This window comes from Zonotrichia leucophrys, chromosome 3 (genome assembly GCF_028769735.1).
Source record: "Zonotrichia leucophrys gambelii isolate GWCS_2022_RI chromosome 3, RI_Zleu_2.0, whole genome shotgun sequence".
NCBI lineage: Eukaryota > Metazoa > Chordata > Aves > Passeriformes > Passerellidae > Zonotrichia > Zonotrichia leucophrys.
Window position 1 is genome coordinate 75131337 of NC_088172.1, and position 25153 is coordinate 75156489.

The window sequence follows — 25153 nt, forward strand, 5'->3', positions numbered from 1 at the left end:
TGAGGAGCACGGCTGCAAGCACTCACACTGTCTGGCCCGGCAGCAGGGAGGTGACCTTGACAGCCTGCTCCAAGTGCCAGGGTAGCCGGAGGCAGGAGGGCAGTTGGAACCATGTCAAAGAGCATGGATCACTCCAGAGGGAGAAGGAAGCATGAGCCATAGCAACTGAACTTGTTTATAACTTGTGTTTCTTGGTATGTGAGTGACAGGAAGGCAGGAGGTGTCTGAGGCAAGGAGCTCCTGCCTGCACACAAGAGTATCTGGTTTAGTAAATTAGCCTCCTTGTTGCCTAAAACACTCTTACATGTATGTGCTTTACTATCATCTCTAATCATTATAAATACACTCACAGGTATATAGATGATAGATATAAATAGCTAGAGACATAGGGATAGATGTATAGATAAGCCTGTCAAGCTCCACTGTGCTATGGGCTGCATCCAGTCACATTTCTGCCTCACTCTTTGGTGTTCCCAGTGCACTGCAGCCAGTCTTCAGTGCATGGGTACCTGCATCTGCTTTCCTTGGGGTTAACAGGTTGAAAACCTAGGAGCTGCAGGCTCTAATTTCCATCCAATGACTGATGTAAACCTGGAGGGGAGTAAAATCCAGGTTGCATTGCAGAAGCACAATTTCAGCTGTGTGTTGCAAAGGTGTTTTAAAGCCATCTCATTTCTTGGAAAAAAAAGTGCTCAAACATAAACTATACCTTAAAACAAGAACTAAGGGCTTCTAGAAGGAAAAATACTCTGTAAGTTCAGTTTTAGTGTAGCTGGATGTGCAACTTGTTCTAAACACCCAGAGTCTTTTACATGCACTCATCAGTAAAACCCACTTCCTTCATCCCTGGGATAATAGGGTAATAAATGGGAACATGTCTCCAGAACCCTCTATGATCCAGAGCAGCTTTACTCAATCTGCAAGCTAGACAGCCTCCAAACCAAGCAACATGCAGAAAATAAAAAACGGAGGGAAATAAAAAAAAAAAGACAAAATGAAATGCATAGCTTTTCACCCAAATTTTCATCAGCTGAATGTAAATATTGTGGCTGCACTGAAGGAAACACTTGGTGATGTTCAAAGAGGGTAGGGTGATCAGGGGAGGAGGATACCCTTACCACTATCAGTAAATCTGCAGCTCACACAGCTAAGAGCTGCTTCATGAGACCAGGGAAGACCATGGCTCCCATTTCTGCTCAGGGTTCAGCAATACCTTTATGAAATGCCTTATTCAAAATCCACTGAAGCCTTGACAAATGTCTCCTACCCACCTGCTTGGACAAATGTTGGTTGTGGATCCATCCCAAAGCACTGAATCTAAGCCATTTTCCTTGGTTTACCTGTGGCAAGTCTGTACAAGCTTTTAGTAATAAAATGCTTTGTAAGTGTAATTCAGTCTGATTGAGAAGGTCTATGGCAAAACTGCCTCATCCTCCAAAAGAATTCTCCATTCTATTATCCATTACTTTAAATATTTTACCTGTTAATTTTCCTGCTCCTTTTTTGGAGGTTTTTTTTTGTTTGTTTGTTTGGTTGGTTGAGTTTTTGGTTTTGGGGGAGGGGTTGGGTTTTTGTTTGTTTGTTTGTTTGTTTGTTTTGGGGTTTTTTTTTTGAATGCTTGACAGCGCTGCTACAGGCTGTTCCCTCCACAGTGGAAATGAAGAGCCATTCCAAACCTGTGCCGTGAGAGCCAAAAATTGAGCTGTGCCTGAAGTAGGCTGGAGTGAGAGACATCAGTAATGCCAAGAAGCACCAGCCAGGACGCTGTTCTGGGACAACATTTGGTAGCACTTCAAGGAGCTAGGGGATGGAAAAGACAGAGCTCTGTGAGCATTGTCTCATTCTCTTTTTTATTATTAGTGTTATTTTATTGTGCTAAGCACAAGGCATCAGAAAAAAAAGGACAGCAAGCAAACAAAGAAAATAAGAACCCAAGGCACTGGAAAACAATACTCCTAATAAAGTCACAACTCAGTTATTGAGGTTGGTTGGGAGGGTGTCTCTCAGACTTGGAAAGAGGAAACGACCAGGTGAGGAGCCCCTGCCCTCCATCACAGCTCTCCTGCTTGCAGTGATGCAACAGGAATGAAGACAGCAAAGAAGGGAGGTGACACAGGGCTGTGACGCAGGGAGGTGACACAGTGAAGGCACCACAGCAGAGTCCCACCAGTTTCTGTAGGGCAGAGCTGTTCAGCCTTCAACACTCTCACAGGATTCTACAGGAGTCCTCTCAGCCTGAGATGGAGCTCGTTCACTGTGGGGTGTCGCAGAGGGCAGGAGGGGTGGAGGAGGTCAGGATGCACTTGGGGGTAGAAATCACAGGGCACTTGCTGCATTGATCAACTCAGGAAACCCCTTTGGTCCTGTTTGCTGAAAGCTCAAGGAATATATAAAGAAAAAGATGACTCTTTCCAAGTCTATTTTTAATACACTTTCCCTAAGTATTTCTTGTCAGGCAGAAAATAGTTAGCAGGATAAATGAGCCACTGGTCTGAGCTCATGTCCTAACAACTTTTGACAGCCACAGAAAATAGCAAGGGACAAGCAGAAGGCATCCCATTCCTTTCTGACCTACAAGGCAAATCAGCTCATTTCCATTCATGTTTCCCAGTGATCTCTGATCCCTTCCTACTTTGAAAGGGGACTGGACTAGGTCACTTCTGGCAGTAGCGTCCTACCCCAGAAAACAACAATCTGACAATAGGATGCTGGTGCCAGAGGAATTCAGCCAAACCTACACTGGCTGAATTCTTCCTGAGCTGTGATCAGGAATAGGTAACAACTCAAGTGATTAAACATGATTAGACTCTATTCTTCAGAAAATAGAGTAGACCATTCTGATTTCACTCTTTTAGGACACCCTTCAGTAAAGCAAGGAACACATGCTCTACAGGCAAATTGATACTCCAAAAGAGTAGAAGTGACTGAGAGATCCAGGTAAAATGTCAATCACTAAGAAGTGATTTTTCTTTTTCCCTGTGGACTTTAGTGTCTTTGGAACCCTTGGATTCAAATATCCTTGGCCAATGGCAAGGCTCTTCCAGCAAACTTTCCCATCTATTCCTGTCTTTTGTCTCCCCTTCCTTAATATATTCCTTCTTAAAAGCAAACTTTGTTCTTTTCTTCTCTTGTACTGGATTCTCACATTCTCTGTGTGGAAGAGCTATTGAGACTCAATTGCTGTGCTGGAAACAATCTTGAGTCCTCATCAGCATATAGTTCTGCTAAACTGTTCCTACCTAATATTCCTGTTTTCCATACACTGCTTCAGAAAGATGAGTCCTAATCTATTGCAAAAAACATAATCACAAATGCTGGTTTTAGGTTGGTAAGGGAGAATTCCTTGAAGACTCACAATCTTGTAACAACCTCTCCACAACCAGGTATCATCTCTACTCATGCTCAGGACATTGCAGTTTTTCCTATCTTGGCTGCAAGGCAGAAGGGGATTAATCTGGGGGACAATTATACCAGTCTATCCTTAAAACTCATCCTTTACTATGGTTTCTCAAGGGAAATAAGCTATTGTTTCTAGTACTCCAGAGTCATACTGTCTGCTGAGATCCTCATTCAACACATACTGTTATTTCTGCAAGAGAACATCTCTGCTGCTGCTATCTGCATTTCAATTTCCTGTTAGTCTCACCCATTTATTGTAGAACACATCTGCCCTGTAACAAGTCCACAACCAAAGGACCTCAGCCTTTGGAAGGCTGCATGGTGGTCAGATCATGACAGTGCAAATTGTTTGAAACCATGAGATTTTTACAACATGTCTGCACAGGTCCTTGAACAAGAGGAGGCCATCAAGATACGCCTGCCAACCTGGTGATACAGTGTGGTGCCAGCAGGAGCAAACTCCACAGCTGTGAGGGAAAGGAATGGGTTTTAGGGGGACTTGAACCAGCAGGTTCTTCTTTCTTTCAGTTCTGCTTGCAGCCCTATAGTATTGATGGGGGCTATCCTTCCTCAGCCAAGAGGTGACAAAAGCTTCTACCAGTAGCTCTGACCATTGACAAATGTTCCCTGAAAAATATAAATATGTTGGACTGTTACAGCAAAGCAGGTGAGCAAAACCCTGCCCAAGCTTTACTGCCCCACTTTAAACTCTTCTGATATAAATATGTATCCGGGGTGTGAAAAGGATGGGCTGTGTATGTGATGTGTCTCTGGGGAATGCATGTGAGAAGACACAGACCAGCAAGAATTGTGGCTCCACCTTTCTTATTCCCTGTGGAGCCACTGGAGACCCGTGCCAGTCAGACCTGGTTATTGTTGGCCACTGAGTGCCACTCCGTGGGAAAGCAGTGCTCCCATAGCCTCGACATGCTCAGTGAGAAGGTGTTGGTTCTCACAGTGTTTTCAAAGAAGGTACAAGTATTTCCAGCTTATTGAAACATTTGTTTTGACTTTTATCACACTGTATAGAAGTCTTTGAGTTTTGTCTATTAGGTTTCCATGCCATAATATTATGACGGGTCATGGCATAATAGTGTTACTGTTTTGACTCCAAAGCATGCTGTAACATGGGTCAAGCTGATGAAATCAAAATGAAATTAATGTTTTATTTTGACAAGATTGTGTTTCTCTTTCATTTGTTTGATAAAGTCAAAGCAAAAATGTCAGCAGGATTTTTCCACAGTGCAGTCTCAAAATTACATTTTCTCATTCATGTGTGGATTTTGAATGGGCACCATAACCTTGTTTTGTGCTCAGATCATAATGGAAATATTTTACATGGATAGCACCTCAGACTCTACTTTACTCTTTAGCAGTTTAAAAAAGCCTGTTGCAAAAGTGCAATCTTAAACTATACTTTGAACTATACCACTTTCTATTGTGCAGTTCCCAGTCACCCATCCCTTCTGTTTAGCCAGCAGGAACCCAATCCAGAAACAGACTGAGAAGGAAGAACTGCAGAAACACTGGGGGTTGTGTCCTGTTGGACCAGGGAGCCTCCAAAATATGGAATAAAATTGTCCTAGAATAGCAGGGTTTCTGTAAAGGGTCAGTCATGTAGACATACTCTCTGTGGCTGTAAGCCTGATGCAGCTTTTATTCATGCAGCACCCAGAAAGCACAATCTTTTAATCCTCTTCCTAGTCCTTGCTTTTCACATATGATGTTAGACAAGTGTTTGCTCCTGCTTTCCCCTCCCCATCTTTGTCTATTAGGACTGAAGTGTTTCTGGGACTGAGACTTAATTACTATGTGTACAGAGCACCTGGGTTACAGTGGGGGTGTTGATCTCTGCTTCTGGTGACTGATAATGTATCCTTCCTATTGTGCAGTTTTCTACTCTGAATACTGACTTTCATGGTAATATATTTATTTCCCTTATTTATTCCATCTCTTTTTTTCCCTCCCAGAGCTCCCCTTTGTTTGCTTGGTTGTGCTCTGATGCACAGGTATTTATCTAAATGGGGTCTGCTATTTGTACCAGCCCAGGTGGCAGGTAAGATGCAAACATCAGACACCTCTTTACACATCCCCAGGTTTCCTGAATGATTGATTAATTGCTTTCTGCCTTATCAGCCTTTCTTTCTCATAACTAGGGGTCAGCTTGCATGGACTAACACCTTCAGGGAGGCCCTATTTCCTATATACACCAGCTTTACTGGCTTCTTATTATCTCAGCCCTATCTGTACCTTTGTTCAATTCAAGACGTAATTAAACTCAAAGCCAAAGCAAATGTCAGGGTGATAATGAGAAAGATAAGATTAAAAAGAAGTCTTTTTTTTTTTTTAAGACCTTACACATACCTGAAGTGCCTGCTGGCCCACAGGCAGTGGAAACTTTCCTTTCTTGCTTAGATATAGTCAGAAAAGTGAGCATGTAAAAAAATGGCAGCACCTCACTCCAGGTGTGTGCTGCTGAGAACAGCACCTACCTGGCAAAGCACTCAAGCATGTAAGTATTTGCCCCGAAATTGTTTACTCATATGCTTAAATTTAAGCACGTGCTCTAGTGTTTTGTTCAACCAGTGCCTCAGCCCAGTGCAGCTTGAGTGGGTGTAATTCAGCGGGTGCAATTCCATTCATTTCAGCAATGCCATGGGAGTCACTCTGGGCTGGAGCCATTGCCTTCAGTCTGCAGCTCCTGCCGAAAGCCCTCAATACATGCCAGGGCTCTGCCCTGCTGCCCAGCTTGCAGGAGAGCTTGGAAATTACCAGCTCACTCCTTTGGGCTGCACAGGGCCGTGCATCACCTGCTAGACTCCACCTCTCGCTGCATTGCTCTGGGATGGAAAGATGGACATGCTAATCTCTGCTCTGGAAAAAGTCTTTTTCAGCAGGAGCCCCCAGTGGCTCAGAAACCACTCCTGGGAGGAGACTGTACAGGGGATGTTGTGGGCTCTCTCTGCCTCATGGGCTGTCCGTGCTTCCTTATGCCTTTCTGCATTGAATGAGTTTATAATCTGAAGCAGAACTATGGTGTAATTTTCAGAGGTTAGGGTAGAGAAGCCACTAATCAAAAAGTGCTGCAGTTTTCCAAGGGAGCCTCAAAGCTCTTTGCAAGCAGGAGAGCCTGTGAAGGGTACACATGTTGCTGGCTAGGCAACCCCTGATGGTTAAAGTTTTACTTTAGCCCATGTGTTTTTCCACTGGGTATTTTTGTCCTCTGAAGTCTACTGTACTTGGCTATGTACTGTAAACATACCCCTGTCGTTCTCTCACACGTGTTTACTTTGCAGCTGAGGGACTACAGCTCACCATGCTGGCTGTTGGCAGCTGGCTGAAAGTGAAAATGAAGCACCAAAGCACCAAATCACCCCAGAAGCCCTGGTGTGTCCTGCTTATGTCCTCCTGTGGCCTCCCTACCTTGGAAGCCTGCTCTCTGCCTCCTTCTCACGTCACAAGACAGATGCACCTGAGAGCCATGCTGTCCTCAGCATCCCTTTGGCAGTCTGGCTCCCATTCTTCTCTGTTGCCTCAGCAGCAATGGATTCTCACCTGCCAAGAAAAAGAAGCTGTCCAAATAGGCCCCTGCTAGAATGAGGGAGAAGTGGATTTATTATCTCATATCTGAATGCTGAGTAGAGACAGTGTGAGAAATATCTCTGTGCTGAGATCATGCAGAGAGCCTGTGAGGGAGCCAGGAGCTGAGGGCTCTGTGCAGGACTGATGTGCAGGCATTGGTGCAGGACCTCACATGGCTCTTCAGCAGCTTTCAGTGTTTTGAGGTGGGTGCTAGCTGCCAACAGGGTGATTCCACAGGGTTCTGAATCCTGAAGAAAGGTGCTGAAAGTGATGACACCAAGGTCAAGTAATTATGTAAGCAGTAAAATTTATTCGACTCTTTACCATGGCTCTGTCCTTTGGAACTCTTTGATATTTACCAATATGTCCAAGTTTCTCCCAGAACCTTTACCCTGAGAAACATGAGCAATTTTCCTTTTATTCCTTCCTTAACTAGATGCCAATTTTTACAAAGCAGGTAGAAACTCATGGTCTCTTGAAATTCCCTTTTCTCTGCTGCTGGGCTCAGAAGCTGGGAGGGTGAGGAACTACTAGGCTCCAATAGTTGCATGAACATTGTTCCGTCAAGATACCAAACTAAGAAATATTTTCATGGAGCTCTGAAAATAAGCAAGCAAACATGAAGCAAGAGAAGACACTGGTTGGGAAAGGTCAAGTTCAGCACAAAGTGCTGCTGTTGCAGCTACACTTCCCCCTGTGAAGAGGCTTTGTGCTTAGGGTGAAGCTTTGGTCTGCCTGAATAACTGTCTGTCCCCTCCCCAACACTGTGGGGTGTTTTTGACTAACAAACAGTTAAGTTACACCAATGGGTGCTCCTTTCCTGCTGTAACACGAGTTATAATAATTTTTTTAGTTCTCTGAAAAAAATCTTTATGCCATCAGCCTTCCATTATTTATTGACTGCCTTACTTTGGAAGACAGCTAGGATAGAAAAGTTTAATATAAAGGCGTGAAGAAATATCTATGTAATTTTGAATATATATTTAACTGTGAATACATATTTAACTGTATAATATTATACATATTAGGTTGAATACATTATACATATTAGATTGAATACATAAAGGGTTATATAAAGCCCTTGCAGAAAGGACCCAGCTCCCAGATTGAAATCTTTTTAAATAGTTGCCACATATTTATTACTCATGAGGAAAATGTATTTTTCTAAATGGTTTAGAAAAAGAACAGTGGTCAAAAAGACGAGAATTACTCCTTCAAATAAACAACTAAGCCTGCACATTTAGGAGATGTGGTTCTTGTCAAGTCTGGGACAATACTAAAGAAGTAAACTAAAATTTCATGGGTATTTGCTGCTTGAAACTTTCTCCCTCCACCTGGGGTAAAAGACAAGAAGGCTTCACCCATAACAGTGGGAAAGTCGTTTAGGTTTCTCCTGCCTGTCTTTGGATGGGTTTTCCAAGGGATTGCTTGGCTCTCATGGGTGTCCTTATAGGCAGCATTACCTATGTGAAGGAAGCCCCCGTTGTGGAGAAGGTGATGGGGTCTCTCCCCACTCCCAGTGTCTTGATCCCACCCAGAGCAGATCCTGGAGGTCCTGAGGTCGGGGCACAAACCACAGTGTCCCCAGGAGAGGTGACTCACTGTGGGACACGGTATGCTGAGAGGAAAGCTAACAAATGCCGCTCTGGGAAAGGAGGGCAGATGTTCAGTGGGTGGCAGACACCAGGCAGCCCACCTCCCTGTGGGGGCAAGAGATGGGCACTGAGGTGGCTGCAGCACTTCCCACACCACAAGGAGATTGAGACCATGCTGAGGGAAAAGATGCCCGCTCACTGCCATGACCGAGGGCTCTGCAGAGATGGGTAAAATGTCCCCAGGATCAGGACTTGCTTTCACCAAATGCTAAAGCCCAGACAGGAAAACTACATTATTCTTCTGTGAATGTACTTCATGGCAGCTGCTGCAACTGAGAAGGCTCCTGAGCAGAGTGGGAGTATTGCAGCAAAGCTCTCTTTTTAGCTCCAGGTTTTACTCTGCTTCCAGCCTCTGTGCAATGGGTGAAAAATGGTGAACCAGCCCTCAGTCATGTCTGTTTGGTGTGTTCCCTTGCTCCTAGACCCTGCCTAGCATGGTGCTGGGAGAGTGCCTCCCAGGATGCCTGGATTGAGTTCATTGTTGGTGTCAGGAAGGTCTGTCCAGCCCAATTAAGCACCAGCCCCCAAGAGATGCTGTAGAAACAGGGAGCTCATGACTGTAGGAAAGAACTGAGTAAGATGAAAGCCAAAAAGTAAAAGTTTCTGTAGATCCTTCTCCCTGCTTTTGGTGCTTTTCTGTTATAAAATCTTAGCAAGATGATGTTTAAAATGCCTGTCACACACTTACTCATTCAGTTTGTGATGCCTGGTATTTCAGCACAACAATGGGATCCAGCTCATACTGTTGCAGTGTGTGTACACAGCTCAGGGAAAGGGCAATTGCACTTCTGCTCATGAAAGGTCCTGTCATGGCACTTGGACAGGAGATGAGCTGACAGAGTCCCACAAAGGTGAGTGACTCTTCCACTTCAACTCTTGCTCTGTACAAGAAACATATATTGTACATCTTGTACAAAAGTACAAGAAATTATTTATTTGCTGAGAAATCACGAACTGAAGATTGAGACAACCAGCTGATTACACCTGGTATTGCAAAATTGTAAATAGGAAACTGCAGCTGTGTTTTGGGGAGTATCTCCTGGCCTCTTCAGCATGGGGCCACCCATTTTTAGGTGAGGGTGAGGTGCTGAGGACCAGTTTGTAAAATGTGCCCTTGCCTTTCCCTGGTTGAATGTACAGAGGAGGTCAGCTATGAGCACCTTGAGATCTGGTCATGCAGCTGCTGATACATATAGAGGAAAAAGAGGATGCAAATTTCTGCAGCAGAAATGGTGGGATCAACACACAGCTGAAAAACTGAGACAGGCAGCATGCCCGTGACATCCATGGATTGAAAGTTATAAGCAGAATGAGGCACTGCATGAAATCTGCCATTCACCTCATGAGCTGCCAAGAGTGGTATTAAAAAAAAGCATAGTTTTGAACATGTTATGGAGCTTGGGATCAGATTTTCTAGGTTGCCGTGGAAAATCAAACCAGCATTATTTTGATTTTCCAGCCCATCTAGGGTTTGGTTAAAGAAGTATTTTCCATGGCTGTATTCTCTGGCCAGGAGCAGAGCAGCAGATGTGCATAGCTGCAAAGCTGCAAAGCAGTTTCCAAAGTATCTCCCGAACACAGCATCCTGCTGGCAGCCGTTAACACAGATATCACTTCATTTCCCTCACGTTGCTGAACTCCAGAAGGAGCTGCATTTCCCTTGAGGCATCTTTCTAGGACTGCTGTGAAAAGCTTGAGTAAAGAAATGGGCAGTGCATAACCCGCCATATTTTACTCTTTGGTGGTACATCAGGACAAATCTCAGCTGTTCAGAAAAAAATGGTGATCCCCTTCAGTGGAATGGGCAGGGTAGGGAGAAGAGTGCTGAGAGAAAGGGCTGATCTAAGGGAGTAGAAAAATTTTTTAAGCCCTTCTTCCCTCATCTTGCTCTGACACCCTCATTTTTCTCATAATGGGCCACATCTCTTGCCCAGTTTCAAGTGCTTCAAAGTCTGGCACATCTTCGCCATGCTGATCTCATTTCACTGGGGCACTTAACAGTTTCAGTTTAACTTTACTTATAGGGTGAGTCAACCCCTTTCACCAAGATCTTTTATTTACAATCACCCTGTCAAAGAAAGAGGAAATAGAAAAATGTTTCAATGACTGTAGAGAACTTTCCTTCCTGAGAGCTCTGAGCCTGGAAACTTGGTTGAGGCTGCACTGACAAAAGCTGTTTTCTCCAGGCCTGAGCCCTGAGATCACCTGCTGTTTCTTGTGGCTTTGGGGAGAGGAAACATCACCTCACCCTTCTGCCCCCAAAGCTTGGTATCCTTGAAACAGTTTTAGAATGAATTGGTAGGATAGGTTCATTTACACATCCAATGTCTCAGCAGAGACATTAGTTTAACACTTGGGAAAATGAAGAATGGAAATCTTTTCCTCTCTCTGTCAGCCAGAAGGGGCTCAGAGAGGATGGGAAGAGCCCATGGCAGCACACTGGTGATTTCTTCCATGGTGGGGTGTCATATGCACAGACCAGGAATCCCTGGTACTGACAGAGGAAAGTATGAGGAGGGTTCCACAATCTCCCTTAACCTGAAGTGTGAGGGTACACTGGAAACTCGAAATATGTTCTTCCTTTAAAGTCACACCAGGACCTACTGTAGTAGTAACAGCTCTGTATTGGAGCTTGAGTGACAGTCCTGGACACCAACAGGGACTGGCTATTCATGTGCTGGCCCCTGTTGGTATCCAAGGCGGTTTTCCATACAGGGAACAAACCTTGTGCTCAAACCCAAGGGTGAACTATGCAGTCAAACTCTTCATGGACCATGGACTTGGACCTGTTCTTAAAACAGCCTCAGAACCAACCTCAGTCAATGCCAGAGGATGTCATTTTTGGCTCAGGCCTACAGGAGTATTTCTGAAGCCAGTGTTACTCTGCCAGATTTCTTTTTTCTTTGTCATTTTAATCAATGACAAGAAATTTTTGAGGAAAGATTTCATTCTTTTCCATTCTTTGGGAGTTTTGTAGCTAGTCACAAAGCAAAATCAGCCACCTTATTTGCACAACCTGACCAGAATCACTGAGAAGCTAAATACATTCAAAAAGAGGACCATGAGAATGTTCAGCTCATTCTGAGGATCCTTTCTGCAAGAAATGTGGGAATGAGCCTCCCAGCCGGATCTGCAGATCTGCTGGGTCATCATCCCCAGTACAGACCAATACAGATGTTTTACAGGAAGGAATTATTTTCTTCAGCAAACCCATTAAGAAGACTTTGGCTTGAGCTCAGAAGGTTTTATATCCTTTCTGTGCCTCTTAGATGCCTATGTTCTTTGCCTAACAGATATACTGGTGAATCCTGGGGAGAGGTAAACAGAAGAGATAAAGACTCTGAAGCTCAGAGCTTGTTTGCCTGGTGTCTGTTTGAATGACATACAACAAAGCTTTATTAGCACAAAGCAGCAAGGTCTGCATGTGGCCAGAAATCTCTCCTGCCTGTTGTCTCTGCAGAGCCCAGGCTCTCACTCGTTATCCCTGGTTTATACAGCTGGCCTGAGGACCACCCCAGGTAACAAAGAAAACATCAGCTCTTGAAAGATCCCTTGGGAATAGAATGATGTCGTATTATTTACCCGTCTGGATTTATGCATGTGTGTGTGTGTTTAACAAGGAGCTCGGTGCCTGCTGGACTCCTGAGGCTGGAATTTATACAGGCCAGCATTTGGCTGCTGCAGTTTATCTTGAATGCAAGAATAATAAACTCAGCTGACAGGATGATGTATGCAAAGCATCTTCTCCTCCCACGGCGTGTGGTAGAGGTGTCTGGTTTGCAGGGAGTCCTATTATTAAGTGATTAGCCTTGCGACATTATCAATATCAGATTGCTTAGGGGCTTTGTGGGACCAGCAAAACAGTAGGACTTGGTGTCCATCTGCCACAGTGGCAGTCAGATACAGATGGTGGTGGGACAGCATTACCTGTGTAGGTGAAATAGATGTGTGGGCTTGTCACATGAAGACTCCCAGAGATATTTGCAAAAGAAAACAAAGTTGCAGTCTTCCTTATCGTACTTCCGTTATGAGATAACTTCTGCTACATTGTTTTAATGGCCCTCTTTGTCTTGTCCTTCCTTGTCCTGCTACTGGCTCTCATTCAGCAAGAGCAAAAACAAAAGCATCCCAAGCACCATTGAATATAGTATTTTCTTGACTTTTCAAGCAAGGCTAATTTATTCACCCCTAATTAAGTTTCAGCATCCGGACAGCTTCAATCTCCTCTTTGTGCTTCTGCCAGTTCAGATGGTAATTCTGAGATCCTAGGAAGCCTGGATCCTTGGATATTTTTTCATCGCCAAGGGAAGATCCTGAAGAGACCATCAAAAACCAGCAGCTTGCTGTAGTGAGTGTGTTTGACTCTGAATAATCATTAAGGCCCACCTGGCCAAAGGCAGATCAAGTACTTCAGGGGATTTGATTGTAACTATTTAAACTCTCTTCTGCTCACATTATAAGTAATGCTCACCCATTGTATAATGCAGAAAGTCCTTTACAGCCACACCTCACCGTGCATGTTTCCTCTTGTTGATACTTTTATCTTACCCTAGCTGTGACACCAAAAATCCCCTAGGTAAGGGCCTGCTGTTGCACTTCATTATATAAATTAGGTATTGTACACTCGTGATTACAGAGGATTGTATACCTGTGAGAATTATCAGTCCCTGAAGTGCAACTGCTCCCAAGATACAGCATGGCTCTCAGAAGAGGGAACATTAGGCCAAGTACAGTCAGGCCAGACCGAGGCTTGTAAGAAATTTGGGTCTAATCCATCATGCCCACATGGAGCAGGCTGGAGTCTAGATTCTAAAGCCTTTCTAATTCCATTACCTCCCAGTAAGTCTTTGGTGTCCTGTGGGACAGACTAAGATTTGATCATGTGTTCCTGGGAGGTAGAGCTTTTAATCCTGTGTTTTGGACATGTAAGCAGACACTTCCCTGATCCCTCCCATCTCAAAAGTGAAGAAAGGAATGGTTGCAAAGAATCCAGGCCACTCCTGACTAAAATGTTCTTGTGCTGGCTGTCTAAACTGAAGCCAAATCTCTCTAAGCATTGTTTTCAAGCCTGGAGCAGCTTACAGAAATTCATAGAGCAGTTGTGGAGGGAGGCAGTAAGGCTACAGACCTAAACTGCTCTGGAAGAGAAAGGCTTGAAAACTGAACACTGACCCCCCACTTCACAAGGGTAGTTTCACCCAACCAGTGACACTGGCTTGCTTTTTACTGGTGTCTGGCACCTCTCCAAGAGGGCACACTGGCACGCTCCTTTATGGAGATCCATTGCTGAACCTCCAAAGGGAGGGCACTGGTTTGGCTTGTCAAGGACTTCACAAACCATGGATAGTGTTTGGGTGTGGAAATTTCCTGCTGTGACAAGAAGACACTGCTAGCTAACATAGAATATTACATTGCCTAGAAAACCAGAAGGTCAGTTCAGGTATCTGAAATCCCTTGCTCTCTGTGTTGCTTCATACTTCTCAAAGATGCAGAAGATCTACAGCACCATCTCTCCTCTACCTAGGAGGACATATTTTTTGGAAAACAGGACCTGGTCCACTAAGGTCAGTGGGAAGTCATCCATTTGTTCTAATCAGCTCTAAAGTGGGTCCTGGAGGGGCATCATGAAACTCAGTGATGTTACCCAGATCCTTCATTTGCATTCTGTCTTGTCCTCTGTTTCCTGTTATCTGTTTTCTCTCGTGGAGACAGATTTATCCTAGCAATTTGGAAAACATCTTCTGCTTCTCTTTTTTTCTGGGTTTTTGGGTGGTTTTTGTGGTTTTTTTTGTTGGTTTTTTTTTTTTGTTGGTTTTTGTTTTTTTTTTGTGAAATCCCTTGTGCTATTTCTTCATTCCCTGATTTCCTCTGCACAAAAACCACCTTTGCTTTTCCTTCAGCATGTTTGCCCCTAAGCCACCCAAGTTACAAAGCATCTTTTTCAAATAACCACCTTCATAAGCAAGTCACGGTGTTGTTTTTTCCACAGTAAACTCCAAAGAGCAGAAGTTAGCTGGTGGGGCAGGATCAGCACCACTTCTCTGTTGTTTTGGGTTTGTGCCATCATGTATCATGCTTGGCCCTGAGTGTGGCATCACCCTTCCCACATCGCCCACCCCACATCTCACAGAGATGGAAAATGGAGCAAAAGTTTTATCTGAGCTTTCAAATATTTCGCATTGTGGGCGGCTTGGAGCAGATCGCATCCTGATGGACTGTTAGGCCAATTTGGGCTTGCTAACTGCCTTTGCAAGGATAAGAAATGAGCTGGGACAGAGAGGAGCAAAATGCTTGGGAATATATACTTCATTCTCTGCTAGCACTTCTGTGGAAGAGCCAAAACGGATATCGCTGTCACTCAAATTCCCCTCCTGTTGTTTACTTTACCATCCCTGCCCCTCCAGGCCATGCTCATAGTGCTGTGCCACTCTGCTGACGCATGCAGATATGGTAGCAGGCACCCAGAGAGGCTGTGGGTACCCACTTTCCATGGGGCACACATCCCAGGGAGAGAATGAGGATTTGGGCTGACACTGGTCACTTCATCCAGTGAAGTGGAGACCACACATGGCCTCTGCGGGCAGCAGAAATGCAGCTTTGCTCCTTGTACCTATAGGAAATAATCTATGTCAACAGAGCACAAGGAAGAGTGGCTGGGATATAAATGCAGACATTTCACTTTACAACCACCAGGTTATGCCCACCAGGTAAAAATTTCACTGCAGTCAGCTGAAGGAACCCCATACTGTTAGCAGCCAAAATACCACATGGTCACAGAAGGGAGCAGGCAGTGGCAACAACAAAACATGGACAAAAATGTCATATATATGTGTGTATAGCAGAAAGACAGGATGAGAGAAGATCTGTGAAGCTGGGATGATAGCCAGATTACCAGGGTGGAGCAGCTTCAGGGAGAAGAAGGAGAAAGGGAATATAGCCTTACTCCCTAGCACTGCAGTCACAGAATGTGATTTTGCTTTGCTAAGGGCCATTATGTGCCTGTTGATAACTTTGCAGCCTTCTGAACTTTTCTCCCCTTTTTCCACCATGACTTTATCAGCCTAATCACTGCATAGTCTGGTGAGATGAGACCAAGCACATCCAGAAGTGTATTACTTCCTGAATACAGGACAACTGTCTCCTCTGCTCAGTCAAACAGAGCAGGTGGGTGTAGAATATTGTTCATGGTTCCAGGTTTCAGCCTGGCCAGCCATGAGGTGTGTGACTGCAGTACAACCACATCCTCGTCTGACAGACTTCTCCATTCCAATTGTTCTGAGTGCTAAGAAGAAAAGAATTCATGTAGCTTCCTGTTTCTCCTACATTTGGAAATACTTTCCCTTCTTGGAGCTGATTTAGCATGCTGGACTGCTCCTGCACAGGCCAGCATGGTGTGGAGAGAAGCAGGCAAACACAAAGGAATGGAAAGAAGTTTTCTCCTCTCCCAGGTGGATTCTAATTCTTGTTTGTCCTAGGTAGCACTATGATTTTGGAGATCTCCACTGGAAATCCAGTAGAAGGAATGCAGGAACGCTTTATCCAGGCTGATCTTCATTAAAATAATTTACTGAAAAATATTTACTGAAAAAAATTAAAAACATCTTAATTTTTGCCATTCTGAGCCTCTTGATGCATTCCATAGCTCCAAAATACATTTGCAGTGTTCTGGAGTCAAGGAAACAATGCTCTTTCCTTAGGCTCCTGGGTGTGCTGGATATTGTGAGCCCATGCTGTGCTGAGAGCAGCCACAGGGGTGCTGGGTAGACCACTGATCTCCACGGAGCACCAGTCACCACCAGCTGCACCACCAGTCGGGGAGGTGAAGAACAAGCAGCTGATGGACTCCAAAAATTTCTGCCAGTCTGCTGCTGCTTTGCAGGCGTCTAGCAGAAGCTCAGGTCAGAGTCCACCTCCTGGTGTCTGCCCATCTTGTTCTTCCAAGGAAACCTCTTTTAAATAGGTGTTTTCTTTCTCCATCATTAGAGAGGCATCTGAAGAGCTACATGTACCTTGCTGGAAGACTTGAAAATCAGTATGCTCTTGTCATCTTTCAGAGAGGGGCTGTCTTGTGACAAAATAGTGCTAAAGATCCTGAACTGTGCTTTGGATTCTGTTTTATTTTGTTCCTGCCACCTCTGCCTTCTTCATAATAATTATTTAATGCACAGCACACTCCCAGTGGTGAATCAAAAGATGGGACCACGGCCTTACTCCCTCCTGTCTTCCATGCAGACTATCCTTAAGTTTGGCAGCTAGGCTTCCCTCCAGATTCTAGAAGACATGGGATTAAAGCCCCCCATGGAAGGCAGACAACAATGTGCAGCTCTCTCATCACTGCTATAAACCTCAATTGCAGTAGGAGCAGCCTCCCCTGCCAGTTGTTCTTTTGGATGAACTGTTTGGGGCATTTACCCTTTAAGCAGAAGTGAACTTCCAGGTCCATCTCCTAGTCTGGGCCATTTGAAGTCCATCCTCAGGAGATGGACAAATGCATAATCAAGGCCAAAGCTTGCTGACCCACTGTACATCTGTCCTTCTCTCTGAAACCAGGCACACAGGACAGTGCCAATTCTGCACTTCACTGCTGCTCACTCTGAGTTCAGCAGTGGTGGGATGCCTCCTCAGTGGCCTTCCTAAGATGGTCACTCACCCACTGCCTCTGTAACCTTCCAGAAATCCATCTCTACAAAAAGCAGGGAAAATGAGTATGCTGAGGATCCCAGAGAGAAGCTAGCTATCTCCTGTATAAAATCAGCACCTCTCCCTCTTCGCTGCATCTTTTGTGCACAACTCTAAACTCTCGCTGGGCATAAAAGCCTTCCTGTACACACTGGCTGGGGTGAGCTCATTGCCCACTTCCCTTCCTTGGGTGGCCTTTTGCTTCTAGCTGCTTGCAGGACTGTGGCTGACAGAATGCCTCCAGCACACTCTGTTCTTGCAAGCCTGCAGCTCCCTTCCTTGGAGGCAAGCAAGGGAAATCACACAGTCATAGTGTGAACATTTGAAAAACATTTATAGAAAAGAGAGGGGAAAGCGAGTCAATATTAATAAATTATGGAAAGATGGAACATCTGCACTAAATTATTGCAAACTCAAGTGAGAGTGGAAAGCTAAATAAATAAAGCAAAAATCATGTTGGTTTGGAAGATGAGTAAATTCTCCTTCAAAGTGCCACCAGTTAGCTTTTTTGTACAGCATTTTATACAAACAAAACTAATGGAGATATAACAGGGGTCAGAAATCTTGATGCAGCTGTCTAACAGCTGTCTGCCCTGTTTATTTTGCTCCCTTCTAACTCTACATTATTTTATGGCTTGGATAAGTGCTGTGCAAAGAGAGAGACCCTGAAGTTTGGGTTGTCTCGCCCTCTGAAGGGGGCCAGAGAATGGACTAGATGAAGGCAGAGGTCCTGTACAGGCAAGGATAATGAAGTAGGTACCTGCACACAGCAAGGGTTTAGGAATGGTCGTGGAGAAAACATGTGACAGTCTGGAAATTTGAATGGCCAAGGAGCTCAGCAGCTCCTGCCCTATGAAAAGAACACCATTTCCTTTTTTTCTTCTAGTTCTGTTGCCGTATCTACTCCCACTTGGATGTGATGGAGCACTGTGGAAGATGACTTTCAAGTGTCCTTTCCATGCATGGGACTTGATGCCACATACATTGCCTTTGTTCAGGGATGTGACTGAAGAAGAAGTTCAAGTTAACATATACACAAGTGGGAGGGAGGGGCTCAAAATGTGGTAGACCATTTCTGTCTGTCCTGAAGCAAGATCCATTACTATACCATTACTAATAAAGGTACTTGTATTTCCTCAAGCAACCTATACTTGCCACTGGAAAATTTTTTGAATGCATAAACTCCTTTTCTTGTAGTAATGTACACCCAACTATTCACTATGTCTGTGCAATTAAAACAGTAGAGCCCTTTTATTTTCAACAGCCATCTGCTTGTTGAAAGTAAGCTATAATTTCTCCTTCAGTTTTCCTTAAACAATCCTGATTCTTTTAGTCTTTTTTCATAGACAGCATTTTCTACGTTTTGAGCAGTCCTTGCTCTTCATTTTTGTGGAAGTACCTCCTTAAGTTTAAGGAATAAACTTTCAGGGAAGGCCTTCCCACAACTAAGTAGAGCTCAGTATCACTTTTCATGATGTGAAGGTTTGAATTTCTGTTTGCACACTCCCACGTGATAATTTCCCTTTTCCACACCAGCCTGTTATTGCTGTTTCAGGTTCAGCTAACTCACACATCCTTTTTTCCTAGAGACTCTTTTCTAATCAAAATATCCTTCTGCATTTTTAGCATCATAAAATTTACTATGTGTACAATCTCCAGAGTTTACCTGAACTTAATCCATTGATCTTGCTCTGTCACCTCACTCACCTTTTTCAGACTATTTCTTCAACATGTTTCAATCATCTGGAGTCAGATGTTTTGTTGAGATGCATGGTAACAGAAAAGCTTTTCCTTAGTGTATGAAGTCTTGTTTTCCTAAATACTCCCAAGGCTGTGCTTTTCCTACTTAGCTTTAAATCTTACCTATTTTTCATTGGATTGGCTGTGCTAATTGCATCCTCACATTTAGCCATTTTAGATGCAATTAAAAAGGACGTGAAGCACTTTGATCTTCTCATTGTTATCTCCCCATTATCTTCCCTCTTCATGGAGTAATGAGCTAACATTTTCCTCCATCTTTCTTTTTCATCCATGATTGAATTCTGTTACCTTTGTTGTCTCTTGCTAATTTAATTTCAAGTTTCCAGACCTTGTTTTACATGGCTGTGTTCATACTCATCCTTGGACATCTGGTTTTGTTTCTTCTTGTTGTGGTTCCTTATTGTCTTTGAGATCAATGAAGAGAAGTCAGTGTTTTTCATTTCTAGTCTTTTTTCTGCATCTGAACTTCTGCCTTTAGCATTGTTTCTTTGGGGAACTACTAGCTCTCTCTAAGCCCTCTGTTTCTTGGCAGTTTCCCAAGCTCATTGAAGTCTGTCTGTATGAAACCCATTGGGTTGGGTTTCTTCTCTTCTGCAGGCACTCCTGGCTTGCATCTCCAGGGACCATGAAATCTACCTACCATCCACACTGCCTTCCACCTTTCCTTTCCTTCACTGCTCCTCCCTTGTGCTAAGACCCAAGCCAGAGGATCTTTTTCTTTAATTCCTTTCTGGGTCTTCTGAATACAAACAAAAGTTGTGACAACTCTGCCACAAAGGTGCTGAAGATTTTTTTACTCTGCTGAATTCTATTTGTTTGAAAAATGTCTCTAGCTGTAGCTAAAATCTTCCACTTCCCACAAGACCTGTACTTCAGACATCTCTGTTAGTTATTCTCAAAGATCCTCATACACCAAATCTTCATGAATGGATGCCCTTTAATAGACTCCAATGAACCCTTGCAATGGTGTCCTATTTTTGCCTTTGCATAAGTCCAGCAAAGCTAACTCCATCTGTCTTCTGGATTTCAGAACCAGTTGATACCTCCAAGGCTCACAAAGTGACACCTCTTTTATGTCTTTGCTGTTCATTCTTCTTGAGCAAGCAGCATCCTTTCCCTTCAGCATTCCAGTCATATGAGTGATCCGACCATGTCACTGTGATTTCAGTGAAGCTGAATCTTGATCCTATATTAAAACTCCCAGTTAGAATAAAAAGAATGTTTATTAAATGCTGATTTCATTATGCTGCTTTCATTACTATGCCAGCATCTAAGACTGATGCATTATTCTCTTGTTTTTTCTGTGGCATTGTGACAAAAAGCATTTTCCCTCTTCATTTTGAGGCCTTCCTCTAGTTTGCTGTGGTGTCTGTGTGAGCATATACTGATCATGTGGTTTTGACTCCCTGTACATTGTCCTTTTCCTGAAACATTATGCCATAGGTAAAAAAAAAAAAAAGACTTTTTGAGCCTCAAACATTATTTTATTCTTTTTGTGGGTACTGGTGCTTAGGACACTTCTCTGAAGACTTTCAACCCAGCATTTGCTCTCAGTAATAATGAATAGTGACTCTTTTCTCTAAATTAAAAGCAGTTGCCTTAAAATTACATTTGTCTCAGTTCAAGAATGAGATTTCAATAATAGGGATGAGTTGAGGACATAAATACATCACTGGGAATAAGTGAAGATGAGAGGGAAAGTGCCTACTTACTAAGCAGAATTTAATCTATTTCCTGTAGACTGGAAAGATGCACAGCTCTTTCCATTCCTTAAGTTGGATGGGGATGCAGCATGCCATGCCAGCAGGAATGCTCACTTCATCTACATGCAAGAGTTTTTCCTCACCTTGGTGACCACACAGCCCAGACCCAAAGTTCTTAGCAATAACACAAATGGAGGGAATTGTCAGTCATGGAAATACTTCAACACATTCTGTGTTGCCCAGAAATGTAAGAGACCATCTGGAATTAGTGTTGAATATTTTTGCTAATGACCTCATGATGGAGTATTGAGAATGTTTATTAAATTTGCAGATGACACCAGGCAGGGATTACTTGTGAGTCTGGTAGAGGACAGGATTGGAATTCAAAATTTTCTTACTGAACTGGAGAAATTGTCTGAAAAAAAATTAAATAGAATGCAATCCAATAAGAACCTACGTTATACATGCACTTAGACAAGAATAACCATCAGCATAAGCCCATAATGACAATTTTTAGAAAGTTTGCACTAAAAAGACTGGGAAGAATTCTGGCAGATCACAGAAGTTGTCAAATGAGCCAACTGTATCAAGCTTCTGTGAAAATGTCAAATATTATCCTGAGATATATAAATGGGAATAGATCTTAGATGATACATTCTATTCAGAACTGGCAGGGCCTCAGGAGCAATATATGGTCCTGTTTTGGCCACTGCACTTGTGAAAAGATACAGGGGATTTGGAGGAAGGCAGGACAGGACCAACATAGTAGTACAGAAGTCTGGGAAAATGGGAAGTGCAGAAGAAGTTTGCATGGAGGCTGTTTAACATTGGAAGAGGCATGAAATAAATTTTAGATAAACCAAGCTCCTACACAGAAGAAGGAAATTGCCTGTTCTCCCAACCTGAGAACAGAAAGACATAAATGGAACAGGACAAATGCAGATCAGGCATTACTAAAAAACTTTCCTGCTGGTCAGAAAAGTGGAAAGAGTTTTCTTGAAAGATGTCTACCCTGGGAAGTCTATAGATGTGGATCTTCAGCTAAAGAGAATTGTTGATACAGAAAGATTTGGACAGCCTCCCCAAAAGGTCTGGCTAGCTGAATGCACAACTGCGGCCTATAAACCAGAGATAAAGCAATATTTTAAACAAGGAATATTCTGTCTTGAATTTAAGTAACTGTGGGGCATGCCCCTCCTTAAAAAAAATCAGACATTGTTCCTGCATGCTCAAAATGGGTATTCCCACTGCACCAGGAGCCTGTTGCTCTCTGTCACCTGGGCATGTTTGACAATGTCTTGCTTGACAGCTCCTCAATGCCTCAGGTATGCCTAGGTGAAAGGCACCCACTGAGCTGCAGTTCGCTGGGGCAGACTGCAGCTTTCCCCTCTCTCCCTGAAATGCTGATGTGAGCAGGGATCAGGGCAGGAGTGAGACACAGGGCAGCATACCAGCATGTGCTTCCACCTGTCTGTAAGCACACAGGCCCCTCATTTCACCCTTCCCCGCCTTCCTGTCTCCAGGAAGGACTGAACAAGTAGAGGCTTAGCAGAGGATGCAGAGGAGCACATCCCCCGGTGCTGAGGGACCATCTTTCCCTACACCTCACCCTGTGAGGAAGGCAACAAGGAGGGGTAACACTACTCTGCCAGAGAGGCACATCACTGGAAAGTACATCATCTTGGGAATCAAGAGAGCAAGCCATAGTCTGATCACCTTTAATTGAGTAAGACCTGGATTTAGGGCACTGGTGATTCAGAGATGGTGTCATCCAAATGGAGTTTAGGTTTGGAGTTTAAAGTTATCACCTCTGCATTGGTTCTATTTGGCTTTCAATGATGTTCCAAGTAAGTAATTTTAAATTCCTATGATTCATATTATCCCTGACTAATGGTGCCCACAATGGAAAATTCTAGGAGTTTTGCGATGAAAACCATATTTAGTGTTAGAAGCATCCTTATATAGTAGGGACTGACAGTAATAAAGGGAATGAAAAGAAATATGCTGGTAAAGACAGGAAGTGGAACCTCTAGAATGAGACTTTTTCATGTGACATTTAAAGGGCATGTTAGAAATATTTTGGTGGGAGATCAAATACCACCACATTTTGGTCTGATGTCTAATCATTCTTCTTGGTCAGGTTCTAGCAAGAAAAACCACAAACACACTACACATCTTCCGTTCCTCTTCTGGTTTTGTACTTGAGGCTCCTCCTCCTACTTCAGTGCCAACCCTTCCCAACTTCCACATCATCACGGGGTTATTAATCAATTGTGATATCCACATGACCTCCAGTTTCAGCTCTCTTTGGTTCCTCTACTCCACTAGCTGAACTATTTCTAATTGGCTAATCAGCTTATCCGGTTTGGGCCTTGATGCAAACCAGGTCTAGACATGATCTATTCCTGGGAGGCCCCTGGGTTCAAGGGGCCTATCTCACACCCTGTCCATCACTATTGTCAGCACGGTACCCTATCTCAAAGACATGCCAATGAACATTAGTGAGAGATTAAAATGACAGCCTTGGTTTTCTTACATGCCTTTTAATCATCGTAACATGCAGTCTAATGTTTCACTCTGTCTTCCTTTCCCTGCAAGTGCATGTTCTCAAGGAAGAAACCAGGAGGGATGAGAGCAGGTCAAAGACCACAGCAGGGTGAAAGCAGTGGAAAGGAATTAAAATGGAGGGTGGGGGAGGAGGAGACAGGAGACGAAACCCAAGTCAGAATCTGGCAGCCAGACACAGAGCAACAAGGCTGGAATAAAAATTCCTTTGTATGGCTCCCATAGGCTGACATCCTATAGGTACCACTCACATCACATCAGCATGCCACCAACATGTGCCAATGCTTGTGTCTACTGCAGGCTGCCTGACACACATAGCCATACACTCAAAAGCTGGTTTTCACAAAGGCTGCTCATCTAAACTAGTTCTGAGAAGAGCTGGGAGGCTTGTCTGCTCTGGAAACCAAGCTGCCTTATTGAAGTGCCTGCATATTGTTTTAGTAGCTGACTTTTAGACCTTTGGGTTTCTGAAAAAGTCTTAGCCAGGTCACTTAGCTGTGACTTTATGCAATTATTGACCATTTACACAAACAACAATCAGAGGGCTGCACGCAATAGGATCATGTCTGAATTCTTTCTTGGTCTCTCCGGCAGTGAATAGTTGGCGGCTCTTAAACAAAGCCCCATTCTCTCTGCAAAGAAGTGTCAGCGTAAAGGCGGATGCTCCTGTGTGAATATCTGCTAAACAGGCAGGCATAAAGAAGGTCTCCCTGTGCCCCAGCTGAAGAGCTGTGTGGCTGTGTTAACAGCATGCACAACCAAAGTTAATGACTGCGCTTGTCCGAGACTTTCTTGTGCTCGGCCAGCTCTGAATGCAGACAGAGCAAGTTCACACCTGCCTGCAGAACACCATATGGACATCATCTGTAACAAACTTGCTCAGATGGTTCATTTCTAAGGGGCATTCAAACTTTTCCTGGATGTGTGCTTTTTCCTCTCTTAGTCATGCTTTTACTGAAAACTTTAGCTAGTGTAACACCAACTCCTTAGCTTTTCAGCTCCTTGGTCCAAAACTATTTGGCTGGTGGGATGTGTGAATTCCTTTAGCCAACCAGTGGAGCATGTAATTAGCTCTATATGCACGAGTGAATTACGCATATGTTTTGCTATGTGGCTTCAGCTGGTAACCAAGCATGAGAAGTTTCCAGCTAGAAAAGGAAACCGGTGAGAAAGTTAGGAAAGGCTGGGAAGTGGGCAGTGCACAGGACATCTCTGGTTTTTCTTGTTCCCTTTCTGCTACATACCTGATTCTGCCGGCATCCCCATTTTTTAGGCTGTGCTTTCCATGGAACACAGGTTCTTCAGAGGATGCTGGGAGCATACTGCAGGATGTGCACTCTTTTCCATGCATCACATTTTGCTTTCACTCAGCATTGAGTCTGGATGACTTTTGCTGATCCAGTAAGGGGTTAAGCTCAGCCAGCTGCAGAGATTAGCACGAGTCCGAATCACCCATCCCAGCCTGCCTGAGCAGGAGATGGAAGCAGAGCCTTGGAATCACACTTGTACAGCCTATGAAGTTCCTGTCTCTTGGTTGAGACGAGGTGTCTGGCCCTGTGTAGGAGTTGCTGAGGCTGTTGCAATACAGAGTTGAGCGAGTTCACTTGAACCCCTTCACCGTCCAACTACATCGCGTGCTTGTAGAAGGACCTTCCTGTAAAGGCAGCTGTCTTACCAAACTGCTGTGCTGCTTTGCTCCTTTTTGTCCTTGTTTAGCAATTCTTTAAGGATGCAAGCCTTAAAAGCAGGCCAGAGTTGAGGGAAGTTTCATGGCTGTAAGCCTTCTCTCAGTCCTTGATTGCAGCACTC